The 13,944-nt window shown below is 37.7% G+C and overlaps 1 pseudogene across 1 annotated transcript; it reads right to left on the reverse strand.

Annotated features, from left to right (window-relative positions):
- Positions 1-12,823: 12,823 nt before the first annotated feature.
- LOC308259143 (U6 snRNA-associated Sm-like protein LSm3) lies at positions 12,824-13,351 on the reverse strand (annotated as a pseudogene). The gene is made up of 2 exons: positions 13,187-13,351; positions 12,824-12,963 (listed from the first exon to the last, which is right to left on the reverse strand). The product of its transcript is annotated as a U6 snRNA-associated Sm-like protein LSm3 (transcript).
- Between the last annotated feature and the right edge of the window lie 593 nt (positions 13,352-13,944).

The following is a 13,944-nucleotide window of genomic DNA, read 5'->3' on the forward strand; positions in this document are numbered from 1 at the left end:
GGGGCCATCGGGCCTGTCAAATGAGGGAGTAATATTCGTCTGCCGTTTTAAGCCATCCCCAACCACGCCGCTAGAACCCTGCTTGCTAATGGGCAGCGTGGAGAGGGCACCTGAAGCTCTGAGAACCAGGCTGCACCTACTGTGTCCGAACAGCGGGGAAATGTTTCCTTCTAGAAACTGTCCAGAGAGCACAGATAAAAACAAGCTGGCCACCTTGCATTTCTAAAAATAAGGTTTCAGATATAGGTAGCCATAGTGCTGGGTTCCTTAAAGTGTGGCCCTAGGTCTCCAGGGGTCTCTAGTAGCAAATTTAGAACTCAGGAGCAGCCCTGCTGAGTCCCAGGGGGAGGGACCTGGGAAGGAGCAGTTTATAGACCAGGACACTGGTCTGGGAATCAGTGATTCTGGTGCTGGGAATCACTGGTAGTTTCTTAGACCGCAGCAATTGGCCAAGACCTGGTTCTCACTCGTAGTGCTTTATCATCCTCTCTTGTTTTGTTTTATTTTATTTTGTTGTACTGGGGATTAAACCCAAAGGCATGCTACCTCTGAGCTACATCCCCAGTTTTATTTTATTTTAGTTGTATATATATATATATATATATATATATATATATATATATATATATTGGTGGTACTTGGGTTCCTGGAAACTCGTCTACCTCTGGGATACACTCTCAGACTATATATATATATATATATATATATATATATATATATATATATAATTTTTTTTTTTTGGTGGTACTGGAGGTGGAACCCAGAGGCTTTTTACCTCTGGGCTATACTCCCAGACCTTTTTTACATTTTATTTGGAAACAGGGTCTCACCAAGTTGCTGAAAGCCTCACTAAGTAGCTGAGACTGGCTTCAAACCTGCATGATCCTCCTGTCTCTGCCTCCCAAGCGCAGGGATTACAAGCGTGCGCCACCACACCTGGCTTTAGTTTTTAATTTTGAAACAAGGTCTCACTAAGATGCTGAGACTGGCTTAGAACCTGCCACTTTTCTGTCTCAGCCTCCCAAGTGCTAGGATCACAGGTCTACATCACCACGTCCAGCTTTATCCTCTGTTTTAAGTGGTAGACATCTGGTAGAAAGAGCCTAATGAAACAATAGGAATTTGCTCTTTTTACCCCCCCCCCCACTTTGCCAGTTCTCCAAATCACAAGACACACAAAAGGTAAGGAGACGGAGCTACAGAGGCCTGCAGCTCCCACCCAGGCAGCCATTGGCTCCAGGGTAACATAGAATGGCTAGGTTCTGAACAGATCTTTGAAGTGCACATGGCTCAAAAGAAACTAATATTGTAATTCTAGAACTCCACATTTGTTTCCTTAGATACATAACACTGCACAAACAATTTGGTTGCAATTTTGAGGCAGTGGTTTCACATGGACTTGATTAAATTATGGTGCCTTTTCATAAAAAGGAGATGGACTGATAGCACTTGTAGGTTTTTTCACAAGCACCGCAATTGAAAACTATAACTTAGCCTGCTCGTCATGATATTTTTAGCCAGTTTCTCCTGCTTGTAAATACATTTCCATGGATCATTCCTATAACATTTTCTTCATGCTCACAGACTTCTGTTTCAGCTGTGTTAATAGGCAGTTTTTTCTGAGACCAGAAATGGAAAAAAAAAATAAAGTAACAAGTATATTTAGCTTTTGAGAAGCATGTGTCAGTTGAAAAGATCTTGCTTCTAAATTGTTTACAAGAAATACTGCCACAAACCACGAGCCTCCTTAAATCTGAACGTCTTTGCCAAAACCTAACACCTTGTTTTCAGTGAGCTAAACTTGAGGCCAAAAGAGAAAGGGACCAAGTTTGGAGATTCAAAGCAAGCAAGCTAGAAAATGCTGATGAATCACTGGTTATTCTAAAAGGGTGAGGTCATGCATTTTCCCCATGAATAGTTATCTCCCTTTTTACTATCGACTACATCATCCATTTTATTTGGGATTATTTTGTTTGGGTGTCAGGGATATTTGTTCCTGTGACCATCCTCCCCCTCCTAGAAACCAGCATTTTATCTATAAACACGAGACACTGGATCCTTTGAAGCAGGTATCCCCAGAGCTGCTCAGCTGTTGCCCTTGACCTTAAGAGAACTTTTATTTTTCTCTCTACTTATTAGCACAGACTCTGTTTTCATGCCAACATGACATAGTGACCCTCCTTCTGAAGGGTTTGCCAGTTGGGCTGCATGGCCAAATTGTACTAAATATTTGAAATATATATATATTTAATGTCTGTCCGGTTGAATGGTAAAGAGTTACTTTTGCTAAAAACGTTGGTCTCAATAGAGCAGGAATCTTGATCTCAGCCAAATGAAGTTTGTATAAAAGTGTGTGTGTGTGTGTGTGTGTGTGTGTGTGTAAATATTGGCATTAAAAACATTAAAAAACTGGAAAGATTTTCTTGTTCTTTTATTTTTTAACTTTAGATTTAAAATAGAGGCCAACAAGGGAATTCATTTAACAAAAGTTAGTAGATATTATTAATTTGTAGCCTAGTTATGATCAAGTGTTGTTACTTTGTATGAGAAATCTCAGAATGTTTCTATATTTTAATCTGGGGGATAAGAAAGGCACACCAAAACAGTGAAACAAATAAAATAAATATGATCATAATTATCTGTTCCTGAGGAGAAATCGAGACCATGGATTATTCTATTGTTCTCTATATGTTAACATTATTAAATCTTCTTAGCTTTGTTTTGTTTGGGGTGGGGAATGAACTTTTAGTACTATAAAAATCTAACTATCTGTTTGTTCTATGTCCTAAAATGAACTAGAGCAAAATGGTCAGTGATAAAACCGGTACATAGACTTCTTTCTTCATTCATCCTTTTTTTTATTACTCCCAATACATTTCAAAATGCCTGCTGTGTCCCATATCACCATGCAAAACCCAAGAAACACCTCTATTGTCATTAAATAATTAGAATGACGTTTTCATCTAATGACATTTGGAAAGGTAGCATCAGGTGTTTTCATGATCTTCAGAAATGTGATTGCATTAGTAACTTGAATTTTGAAAAATGTTCTCAAAAGGAAATAGAACTTCATGGGTTTTGCTGTTTAAGAGGCCTTTTTCTTTTTTTTCCCAATAGGACGCTAAAGAGATTGTCTTAATAACTTTTAATTCCTGAATTTATCAGGATGTCCTCCACCTTCTCGCCCACGCCCACTCTCTGTGGCAGAAGGCTGGGATCCAGAGACAGTGTCACTGGGCTTCCCTGCCCTCTGGCTTCCTGGTGGGTTTGACCAATGGGCCGCACAGGCCGCTGACCGCATTGGGGAAGATGTGGCCAGAGTGTGACCTATCCTCACAGAGTCCTCTTCACCAGAAGGACAAGCCACCCTGCTTCCCGGCAGCCCCGTGCACACACTCGGCTTCTCCACACTCCGGAAGCCCAGCCTGGGCTGCTCACAGTTCTGCAGAATTGTTGCCCTGTGGGCCTGTGTGTGCTCACTGTCCCTTACAGCTTCTTTAAAGCCTGTCCACGGCATTTTAAAGACAAGCATCCCTATTAAAACCTTTCTGTTACCTCATTTGAAAGACCTGTTTGCTTCTAGCAGAAACTTGATATGACACCTGGTTGACTGGTAGAATGGAATCTATACAGCCTTCGTAAGCTTCCAAAGCCAGATGATCAACTCTGCATCCGCTCCAATTTGTTTTCTCTGTTTTTTGACAACCCAGGTAAACTTACCAAAATTCAGTGGCATTTATCAGTCATCAATGTAATAATCTTAAAAGCATATTTTATTGTTTGATTAAAGATAAAAAAACTAAATGATAATAAAGTCACAAAAGTAACAGGGTCAAAATATTTCCCAAAAGCTGGGCATGGTGGCGCACACTTGTAACTCCAGCAATTTGGGAGGTTGTGACAGGAGGATATGGGTTCACAGATAGCCTCAGCTACATAGTGAGGGCCTTTGCCACTCAGTGAGACCCCGTTTTAAAATAAAAAATAAAAAATAAATAAAAATTAGGGCTGGGTGTGTAGCTTGTAATCACCATCTGACTAGCTTTATTGGTTCCTGACTTGAACCTAAATTAAAATGATTGGCAAGAGTCTTTTAAAACAAAAGAAATTTAAATGGCATAGACACGTAAGTTTAATACATTAAAAATTTACAAAAAATACAACTTTGTTTTTAATAAATAAGCAGATTTTTTATACTTTCTTCATATATTGTTTGTTTGTTTATTTATTTATTTATTTATTTATTTATTTATTTATTTATTTATTTTTGGTGGTACTGGGGTTCCTGGAAGCCCTTTTACCTCTGGGCTATACTCCCAGACCTATTTTTACATTTTTATTTGGAAACAGGGTCTCCTAAGCCAGCGCGCCTGCAGCTGGCTTCAAACCTGCGCGATCCTCCTGTCTCTGCCTCCCAAGCGCGGGGATTACAAGCGTGCGCCGCCACGCCCGGCTTGTTTATTGTTTTAGACACATAAATATTAATTGTATACTTTTGCCAGAATCATTTCAGGGAATATACTTTTTCTTTTTATTACTGGAAATGGGAGCCAGAAATACTCTACCACTAAGCTTGATCCCCAGCCCTTTTTTTTTAAACTTCTGACAAGATTTTCCTACACTACCAAAGCCATCGTTGAATTTGTAATCTTCCTACCTAAGGCTCCCTAGTGGCTGAAATTATAGATTTATTCCACCACACCCTGATATACTTCTTTCTCCATTTTAGTGAAATGCAGATTTTTTTGATAGAAGCATTCAGCTTCATATCCAAATATCTATATTCTATAACATTTTGAGGTAGTTTGAATAACATCTGAATTGGAATATTATTTCAAAAACAATTTTAAGTCATCTGTATTTTTCATATGTTTCATATGTATGAAATATCAGAGTATATGCATATATATTATTCAATGTAATATAGTGCAAAACTTAGTATTATGAATATTTATGAAGGGATTACTTCTTATTATGTATGCTGAAAATCTTAATAAACTCCTATTTTTGCCCCTTGCCAAAATGTTTCTTATCCTCTCAAGAAGTAACATTACTTTTGTTTCTAGTTTAACTAGTAGAATCATTTTTTCCTAGGATAAATCACCACTAATTTTCCTACCTAAACCACGTTCTGAAGAAATACATTCATATGTTGAACTCCATACTTCACTTACCAGGATATAAATGATATAAATTATCTTTGAAGTGGAAAGAAAAAGCTGTTGAGATGGGCTGATGACCATTATCTTAAATATCACTTTCCCAATATCAAGGGTTACACCTGGAAACTTCATCAGAGCCAAAAAGGCAGGGCTCCTTGGGATGGGGCTCATCAGAATGACTAATACAAAATCATTTTTCTCATAAATCTGCCTATTCTCCCACCATCTGTTATTTGCATTTTCCAGAATGTTAAAAAAAAATACCGATGGAATGTTTTGATCTAACTGCAGTTAAATTCACGTGGTTTACTCTTAGTCCCAAGATGACATTTCAGCCAAGCCTCTATAGTTGGGGGATTGCATCAGAATATCATCTGCAATGGGAATTCTAGGTGAGACATCTAGAGGCAGAAGTCAGAACTGCTGAAGAATTCAATTATTGCTAGTTTGTTCCACATTAGTGTTGAGTTAAAAAATTTTTTTCTAACAGCCAGTGTACCACATCGCTGAAGACTGACCATCATCTATGTAACTCATAAACCTTTATATACTTTGCTACATGCTGGGCCTGTAAGTTAAACAGTGTTTTTCTTTTTCTTTATTATTATTTATTTATTTATTTACTTACTTATTTTTGTGGTACTGGGGTTCCTGGAAGCCCTTCTACCTCCGGGCTACATTCCCAGACCTATTTTTATATTTTTATTTGGAAACAGGATCTCTTAAGCCAGCACGGCTGGCTTCGAACCTGCGCGATCCTCCTATCTCCACCTCCCAAGCACGGGGGGATTACAAACCTGTGCCACCATGCCCTGCTTCATTGTAATTTCATAGTTACAGAGTGTATAGCTCATAGGTATGAGTGTATAGCACATAGGTATACACATAGGGCTGAATGTATAGCTCCAAGGTATAATGATATTTTAGTATCGACACCAAAAAGATGTTTCTCTTTGCTTCATTGTAAGTATGCATTTATGGAATATGTCACACACTATCCATGGACATACACATACACATTTTAATTTGAACAAAGGTGAAGTAATGCCTGCTCCACACTATTCGTCTAGACAATGTTTTACTCAAACCAAAGGTACATACATTTGTAAGAAAACAAATAACATTATTCATTCTGCAACCTCTGAGGTATTCTGCAAAACATTGGGTAGATCACATTGAAAGAACAGAGATAACCCCTGCCCTCATTAAGTTTATACTCTAGCATGAAGAGAGATTTTAGATAGCAACACTGATGGGATGCAAAATTATAAAATACAGAAAGTGCTAGGAGGGAAAGCAGAACATGAATGCAAGAAACCAGAGATATTCCTTGACAAAGTGATTTTAGGAGCCACCCAGTAATCAAACACAGTGCTTCACAAAGAAAGAATATAAAATCAAATTATATAAAAGTGTGTTCAGTGTCACACAGCAAGTATATTGCATGTGCCACATTGAGGATAGAGAAAAATGTAAGTGATTTAATTTCATCAAATAAAAATATTATATTCAACTTAAATGGTCCTTGATTTGCCTAAACTTTGCTTAAGAAAGATGAGATTGGAAAATCAATAGAGAGGATTCTCCTTGGGTTACATTACAAAGAGACAAATGAAGTTGGTGATTTTTTTTTAGAAAATTATATAAGTGATGCCCAATGGACTCATACCAATTCCTAATTCACAGATGCCTGTGGTTTTGCCCCATCTTATCTTCACTTAGGGTAACCAGGCCAGTGGAGAAAACTGCCACCTGAAGAATTTCTAGTTGTAATCACAAGAAAAAGAGAACACTTTGGTAAACCAGTGCTGGCCCTTGAAGCTTCTCTTCAAAGTGCTATGTGTTGTCAGGTGTGGCGGCACACTCTTGTAATCCTAGCATTTGAGAGGCTGAGACAGGAGGATTGTGGTTTATGGACAGCCTCAGCTACTTAGTGAGGGCCTTTGCAACTCAGTGAGACTCGTTTCAAAATAAAGAATTAAAAATTAGGGTTGAGTGTATAGCTCGGAGGTAGAATGCCACTTGGTTCCATTCCCAGTACGACAAAAGAAGTGTTATATCTGCTCCAAAGGTAAGCCCATAATTATCTATTTGAGCACAGACCTCTTGTCAAGAGGGTACTGAATATGAGAGGATAATAACTCTCACCTACCATAGAACACACACACACACACACACACACACACACACACACACACACCTCAATGCCTACACCCACAGTTCTTTTTTTTTTTTTTCCTTTAAAATAGTCTCACTAAGTTGCTGAAAAGCTTGCTACATTGCTAATCAAAGCCTTCAATCCTCCTGTCTCAGCCTCCCAAGTACTGGGATTACAGGTATGCACCACCAGTTTTGGCAGATTATACATGTTTTTGATATGATGACCTAAGGGGTATAATATTTTAATGGAAGGAACATAAAACTTCTGGGACATTCTCTGGATCAGGTGTTCACAATAGTTGTTTATTCTCTCAGGTTATGTATCTTTTCTCCTGGTAGTCTCTTCCTTATTTTTATGTGAAGGTCCCTCCTTCTCTACTCTCAGGAATGTAAACTTTTATAGCCACTATGGTAAAGAGTGTAAAGATTCCTTTAAAAAAAACTAAATATAGAGCCACCATTTGACCCATAAATTTTAATACTTGGCAAATGTCAAAGGGAAGCCTCAAGCCCCATATTTGTTCTTGAACTATTGACAATAGGCAAGCTTTGGAGTAGACCAAAAAAATCTATCCACAAATGAATAGATAAAAACATGTGGTGTGCATACACACACAAACAAACACACACACGGACACACACACAAACAGACAAACACACACACAGACACACACACACACACACACACACACACACCTAGAAGACACTATATTAAGTGAGATAGAATAATCCAGGCTTGGAAAGACAAATTTCTCTCATAGTATAAGCTATAAATTGATCTCACAGAAAGAGAGTGGATAGTACTTATCAGAGGGCAGGATGGGTAGAGGCATAGAAGAGCTTTGTTACTGGGTAGAAGGTCACACAGAGATATGGATAAGATATTCTAGTTATCTATAGCTCAATGGGGTGATTCTTGTTAGCAATAATTTATTGTATATTCCAATTAGCTAGAAGAAAGTATTTTGAATGTTTATATCATTAAGAAATGGTAATGTTTGAGGTGATGAATATTCTAATTGCCTTGATTTGATAATTACACATTATATACATGTATTGAAATAGCATACCATACCCTATACATTCTGTCAATTAAAATTAACCATAAAAAGAGTGTAAAACCACTAGAATGTGAAATCTAAGCCAATGATGGCTTCAGATTCCCCTGGCCACAGTGACTGGGTCTGAATTTGGGGCTCCATTCACATCAGTCTAGTTGAAGCAGCTCTCTGAGCTTTTGTGAAAGCCAGGAGTAGATGGTCACATAAAAGATCTTTTTCCTTCTCAGTATGAAGCTTAAGAGTATGAAAGATAAACTACTGCAATTTCATTGAAGCTCAATGTGGGAAGGAAGAGTTGGGATTGCAGATGTGTAGAAAATCAAGGGTGTGTGTGTGTGTGTGTGTGTGTGTGTGTGTGTGTGTGACAGTGTTTCAGCTCCTGAAGGAAACTGTTCCTGAGGCTCACCTTCCTCTTGAGCTTTGTGTTTACTCTTAAACTTTTGTTGGAGCTGCTGCAAATAATTTGATTTGGGCTTTCAATATTCACATCCTAAAATGTGGAATAAATATTTTGAGCAATATATTCTGATGTTATGTTGTCTTTTCTGTTAAGAAATGGAGGAAAGGCCATTGGATTAGATATCATGCATATTTAGCATTCTATAAATCTTTAAGACACTGTATTCCATGAAGAATGGGCTAGAAAACGAGAAGTAAAGTAGAAATCTATTTGGCACTGGCTGTTCAACACTTTTCCAATTGTGTTGCTGGCTGGAGTGTTATTCTGTGGTATCACAACATTATGACATAAAACTCTATTACCATCCCCTCATCATTGAGGAATTACCACAAAATAAAATCATTGATAGAGTTTTCATTATCTTTGAGCCATTACTTTGAAGTATTTCTGAAGCCTGACTTTCAAGACTACCTCTCCCTTAGCAGAATTCCCTTTGGTTCGTAAACCTTCAGCTGGGAACAATAGCTGTGCTGCAATGTAGGGCTTTCTATTCTTTCTTATGCTGGGGTTTTAATCAGCAAAAGTTAAGATCTTTTTTCATATTTTTGACCAGTTCCGTGGTTGCTTTATATACTTCAGGAGTGATTTACTTGGGTCCTTTTATACATGGAATTTACTTTTTCCCTTTAGTCTAATTCTAGATATTCAGAGGTATGTGCCATTTCTTAATAATTTTCACTGCAAATGAGGAATTGAAATTAGTCTAGATAAGTTCCATGAATCCTGGTTACATTTTTGGAGCAACCTATTCTTTATTTCTTTTTTGGGGGGTGGTAATGGTAATTGAACTCAGAAGCATTCTACCCCCAAACTACATCTACAGCCTTTTTTTATCTTTTATTTTGAAACAGGTCTCACTAGGTTACTGATGGTCCTGCTAAGCTACAGGATTCATGAACCTCCTTTCTCAGTCTCCCAAGTACTGGGATTATGGGCATGTAGCACCACACCAGACCTGGAGCAACCTATTCCTCATGAAGTCATGTCATGATGCTCCAAATCCTTGAAAACACAGTATCATGATTCAAGAGGTAAACAAAGTCCATTGTGCCTTCACCATTATAAGCTTGCAGTAGATTCTTATCAGGGACTAGCTCAGTAGAGGATGTTTCTGTATTTATGTTTGGTTTTGTTTTTTACATACTGGATGCTTCATGAATAACTCTATGATCTTTTTTCCATGAATATTTTATCATAAACATATTCTCAAATTTATAATAAGTAATATGCAATGGGATTTTTTAACTTTTTCAGATAGAAAGTTAGTTTCAAAATTCTGAGGTCCAACTAACTCGTCATCATTAAAATTAATATCTAAGTCATAGTGATCCATTATGATCCATAAGCATTGTTTTGAGCTTATAATAAAATATTTCAAATTTCAAGTAATGGTCTTGCAACTATATGAAGAAACACAAAAGCCCAGTATGAAGTCACATCCTAACTAAACAACTAGTTGCAACTAGTTGGTTGCAACTAAAGTCCACAGATGATACTGGTCTCTGCTACTGAGAGCTTGGTACATTAAAGCACCATGCTGTGTATGATGGGGTCACACAGATAAAATCCAGCCTTTACACTTAGTGGGTCGGTGCTGACTTAGAGAATAGGGAAAATACAGGTCCATATGGTTCCACCTGGAAAGGGAAGGAATTCAAGAAATTTCCTGGTAGAAATGAAAATTAAAATATATTTGCTGTAGTTGGAAGTTGTACTACAAAATAATTCTATATTGTGACTGTGATAATCTAGGTATTTCTCTTGAGGAATATTTATTTTGAGAAATGATGGTGATGATGGTAGTCAAAACTAGAACTATTCAAAATCACAATATATGCTTATTAAGGGGTTTCTGACAGACTCTATTAATAATTCCATAAAAATCACCTTATCTGATTGCTATAATGACATCAAGGGGAGGTATACTCTGCTCATTTATTGGACAAGTAGTCTCAGACTTAGAACATTGAGCTAACTCTTCAATATACGTGGGCTGGTGGAAAGGACTTGGGATTTAGACCCTGACACATTTCACTCCAGAGCTTGAGAAATCACCTTTTGCCTTGTCCCCCACCTGATCTAACGTTTCTTCTTCTCTCCACACATTTGCCCTCAGACTGTGCCAGGCCCTCGTGTTTGTTAAGGAAAGAGCCAGGGTTGCTCTGCCCTCAGATGACCACTTTGATAGTCATGCCAGAATCCTGAAAATAGGGAAAACCTTGAAAAAGTGGAGGGACCCAACAAAGACCATCTTACCAGAAAGTGTCCAATCCAATCGCATAGCCAGAGTGGTCCCAAGTCCCCTAAAACACCACTGTAGGTGGGAGAATTCTTCCGTGGGTAGCAAAAGCTTTCTCCTTGTTCCTTGACCTTCTTTCTTCTAGCTGCTAAGCATGGCTCCCACTCTCAGCAGATCAGTTTGGGATTGGCTCCCAAAGATCATTTGACTCCACCAAATGATCTTGAGTTGATCTGTTTCAAAGACTTAAGTAAGGAAAAGAGCTAGAAAATTCTTCATAGTCACTGAAGTGATACATACAATTTTTATTACTATATAAATTTTGTGTGATGGCTCACAACTCTCATCCCAGTATGTGAGGGACTAAAACAGAAGGACTGCAAGCTACAGAGCAGCCTCAACAACTGAGTAAGGCTCATCAACTTAGTGAGATGCTGTTACAAAATAAAGAATTAAAGAAAAAAGATTGGGGGCTATAGCTGAAGATACTCCCTGCCCCTCCAAAAGAAACAACAATAACAACAGCAAAAATTTTATTAGAAATGTGAGGTCTAAGTATACTTCTGTCCATTTTTATGTACTAACCGTAAAATTTTAAAAAAATTATTTTAACTATGATAAATTAAATATTTCTCTTGGGGAATTATATTTAGAGAAATATTTCTGAAATAATCTTGTGCCGTTTTCTGTGACATTCTGGTTAAAATTTTGAAAGAAAACTGAAATATAAGTAAAACATTTGTATCAAGTCTAGAGGCCATCATGAAAAATTGCAGTCTGTCGGGTTTTTTTTCCCCTTTGAAGATACTAAAGGAAAAGAAGTTTTCATTACTCCTCTGACGATCAGTTCCCCAAGAGGATGCGCCTGATTGACGCTGAAAAGTGAAGGCCTATTGGTTCGAGCTGTTAGTTATTTCTATATGATTCTCTTTATCATCTAATTGTCTCAGCTCAGAATTTGCCCGTGAGCTCTTTGAGTTGTGAGAAAACAGCTGGTACATGACAAGTTGCCAGAGTTAACAGCCGCCCGTCACACTCCACCGCCACCCGTGGCACCGATGATGAACGCAGTCCCATTTTTAAATGGACCTATTTTTTAAAAACTGCAGAAAATTGTATCCACGACTGTGAGCTGTCAAGAAGAAAAGAATATATACACAATAACCTATATCTAATTCATCATTTCTTTAATGCATGTCTCATATTGCCGCTTAGCAATAACTAAAAGGTCGTATATATTAAAAGCACAGGTTCTAGAAGCACAAAACAAAGCGCATTCTCAGGGAATTACATGGAAAATCAGGCCAATTTTAAGGATGAAAATAGATGAGCATGTCATATAACAGTTCCTAGAACAATAAAAAAATGTGTTAGGAGCTACAGGAGAGGTGGCAACATATTTAAGAGTAATTCATATTATCATATTTTTAAATCAAAAAGGAAACATCAAATTTAATTTAAACAGAACTTGTCTGCAAGAACACTGAAGAAAAGCAACTTTTGAAAAAGCTCATAATCTTGATGAGAACGTCTATTGGAATGGCCGGAGAAAAACAAAACGCCATTTAGCTTCAGAACCTGGAAGCTATTTGTGAATCAATTCATTTCGGGGGTGGAAGAATTCTTGCATCACTTCTAATATCAAAACACGTACAAGGCTTCCCTTTGGATGCTTTGCACAGTTAAAGAGGCAACTGGACAGTTCCCTATTTTCCACACAGGATAAAATCTTTGTTGCTGATCAGCCAACTCTCATTGGAGAGGCAACTAATACACCATCTCCCTGGACAAATAGCATTGGAATATTCCATTTTGTGGATTTGGGTATCTCTTCATATGTCTCTTCATCAGTTTCTATAGTAGTTACAGTTTCTTCCACATCTCCCAATATCATATTTATTTATTTTATTTTATTTTTGTTTTTTTGGTGGTACTGTGGTTCCTGGAAACCCTTCTACTTCTGGGCTAAACTCCCAGACCTATGTTTTTATATTTTTATTTGGAAACAGGATCTCTTAAGCCAGCACGGCTGGCTTCGGACCTGCGCCATCTTCCTGTCTCCGCTTCCCAAGGGCGGGGATTACAAGCGTGTGCCACCGTGCCTGGCCCAATATCATATTTAAGTGTTGATCATAAGCATGTGATCTGCCTCGAAGTTCTTGGTCATTTCTTATTGTCACATAAATTCGCTTGTCCAGGCTGAGCCTGATGAGATCCAGGACTCCTCTGCGGTATTGGTAGTTTGTTGCTGGTCCGCATCATCTGCCATGTTTCCCATATTATCATATTTTTAAATTTTTGATACTGGAGATTGAACCTAGGGGCATTCTACCTCTGAAATATACTCCCCAGCTTTTTTGTTTTTATTTATTATTTATATTTTTAATTTTTTGGTACTGGGGATTTAGGGCCTCACTAGGTTGCCGAGACTATGAAACTGCAATCCTCCTGTCTCAGCCTCCCAAGTACTGGGATTGCAGGTGTGCACACCACTGTGCCTGGCTTTTATCTTCACATTTAAGTCAAATGCTGCCATACCCAATGTCTTGAATAAAAGTCACTGAGTAAAAATATCTTATCCTCAAAGATTAAGCTTCAAAAATTCTGATTTATACTTTATTTGGGAATGAAACATTATATCATATTCAGTTAGTTTCTTTGTCTCTATATATGAAACAAAATTTCTATAAAAATCTAACAAAATTAGCCTATTTCACACAAAAAGTCATACTACCTTTACTACAAGAGCATTAAAAAAAAGATAAATTAACTGATGAGCATAGTAGTAAAGCAGGGGTTAAAAGATAAGTGATATAGAAAAAGGCAAAAGAAGAAAAATATGTAAATGAGAAGAAAAATTGA

This window comes from Muscardinus avellanarius (genome assembly GCF_963383645.1).
Source record: "Muscardinus avellanarius genome assembly, chromosome: 2".
NCBI lineage: Eukaryota > Metazoa > Chordata > Mammalia > Rodentia > Gliridae > Muscardinus > Muscardinus avellanarius.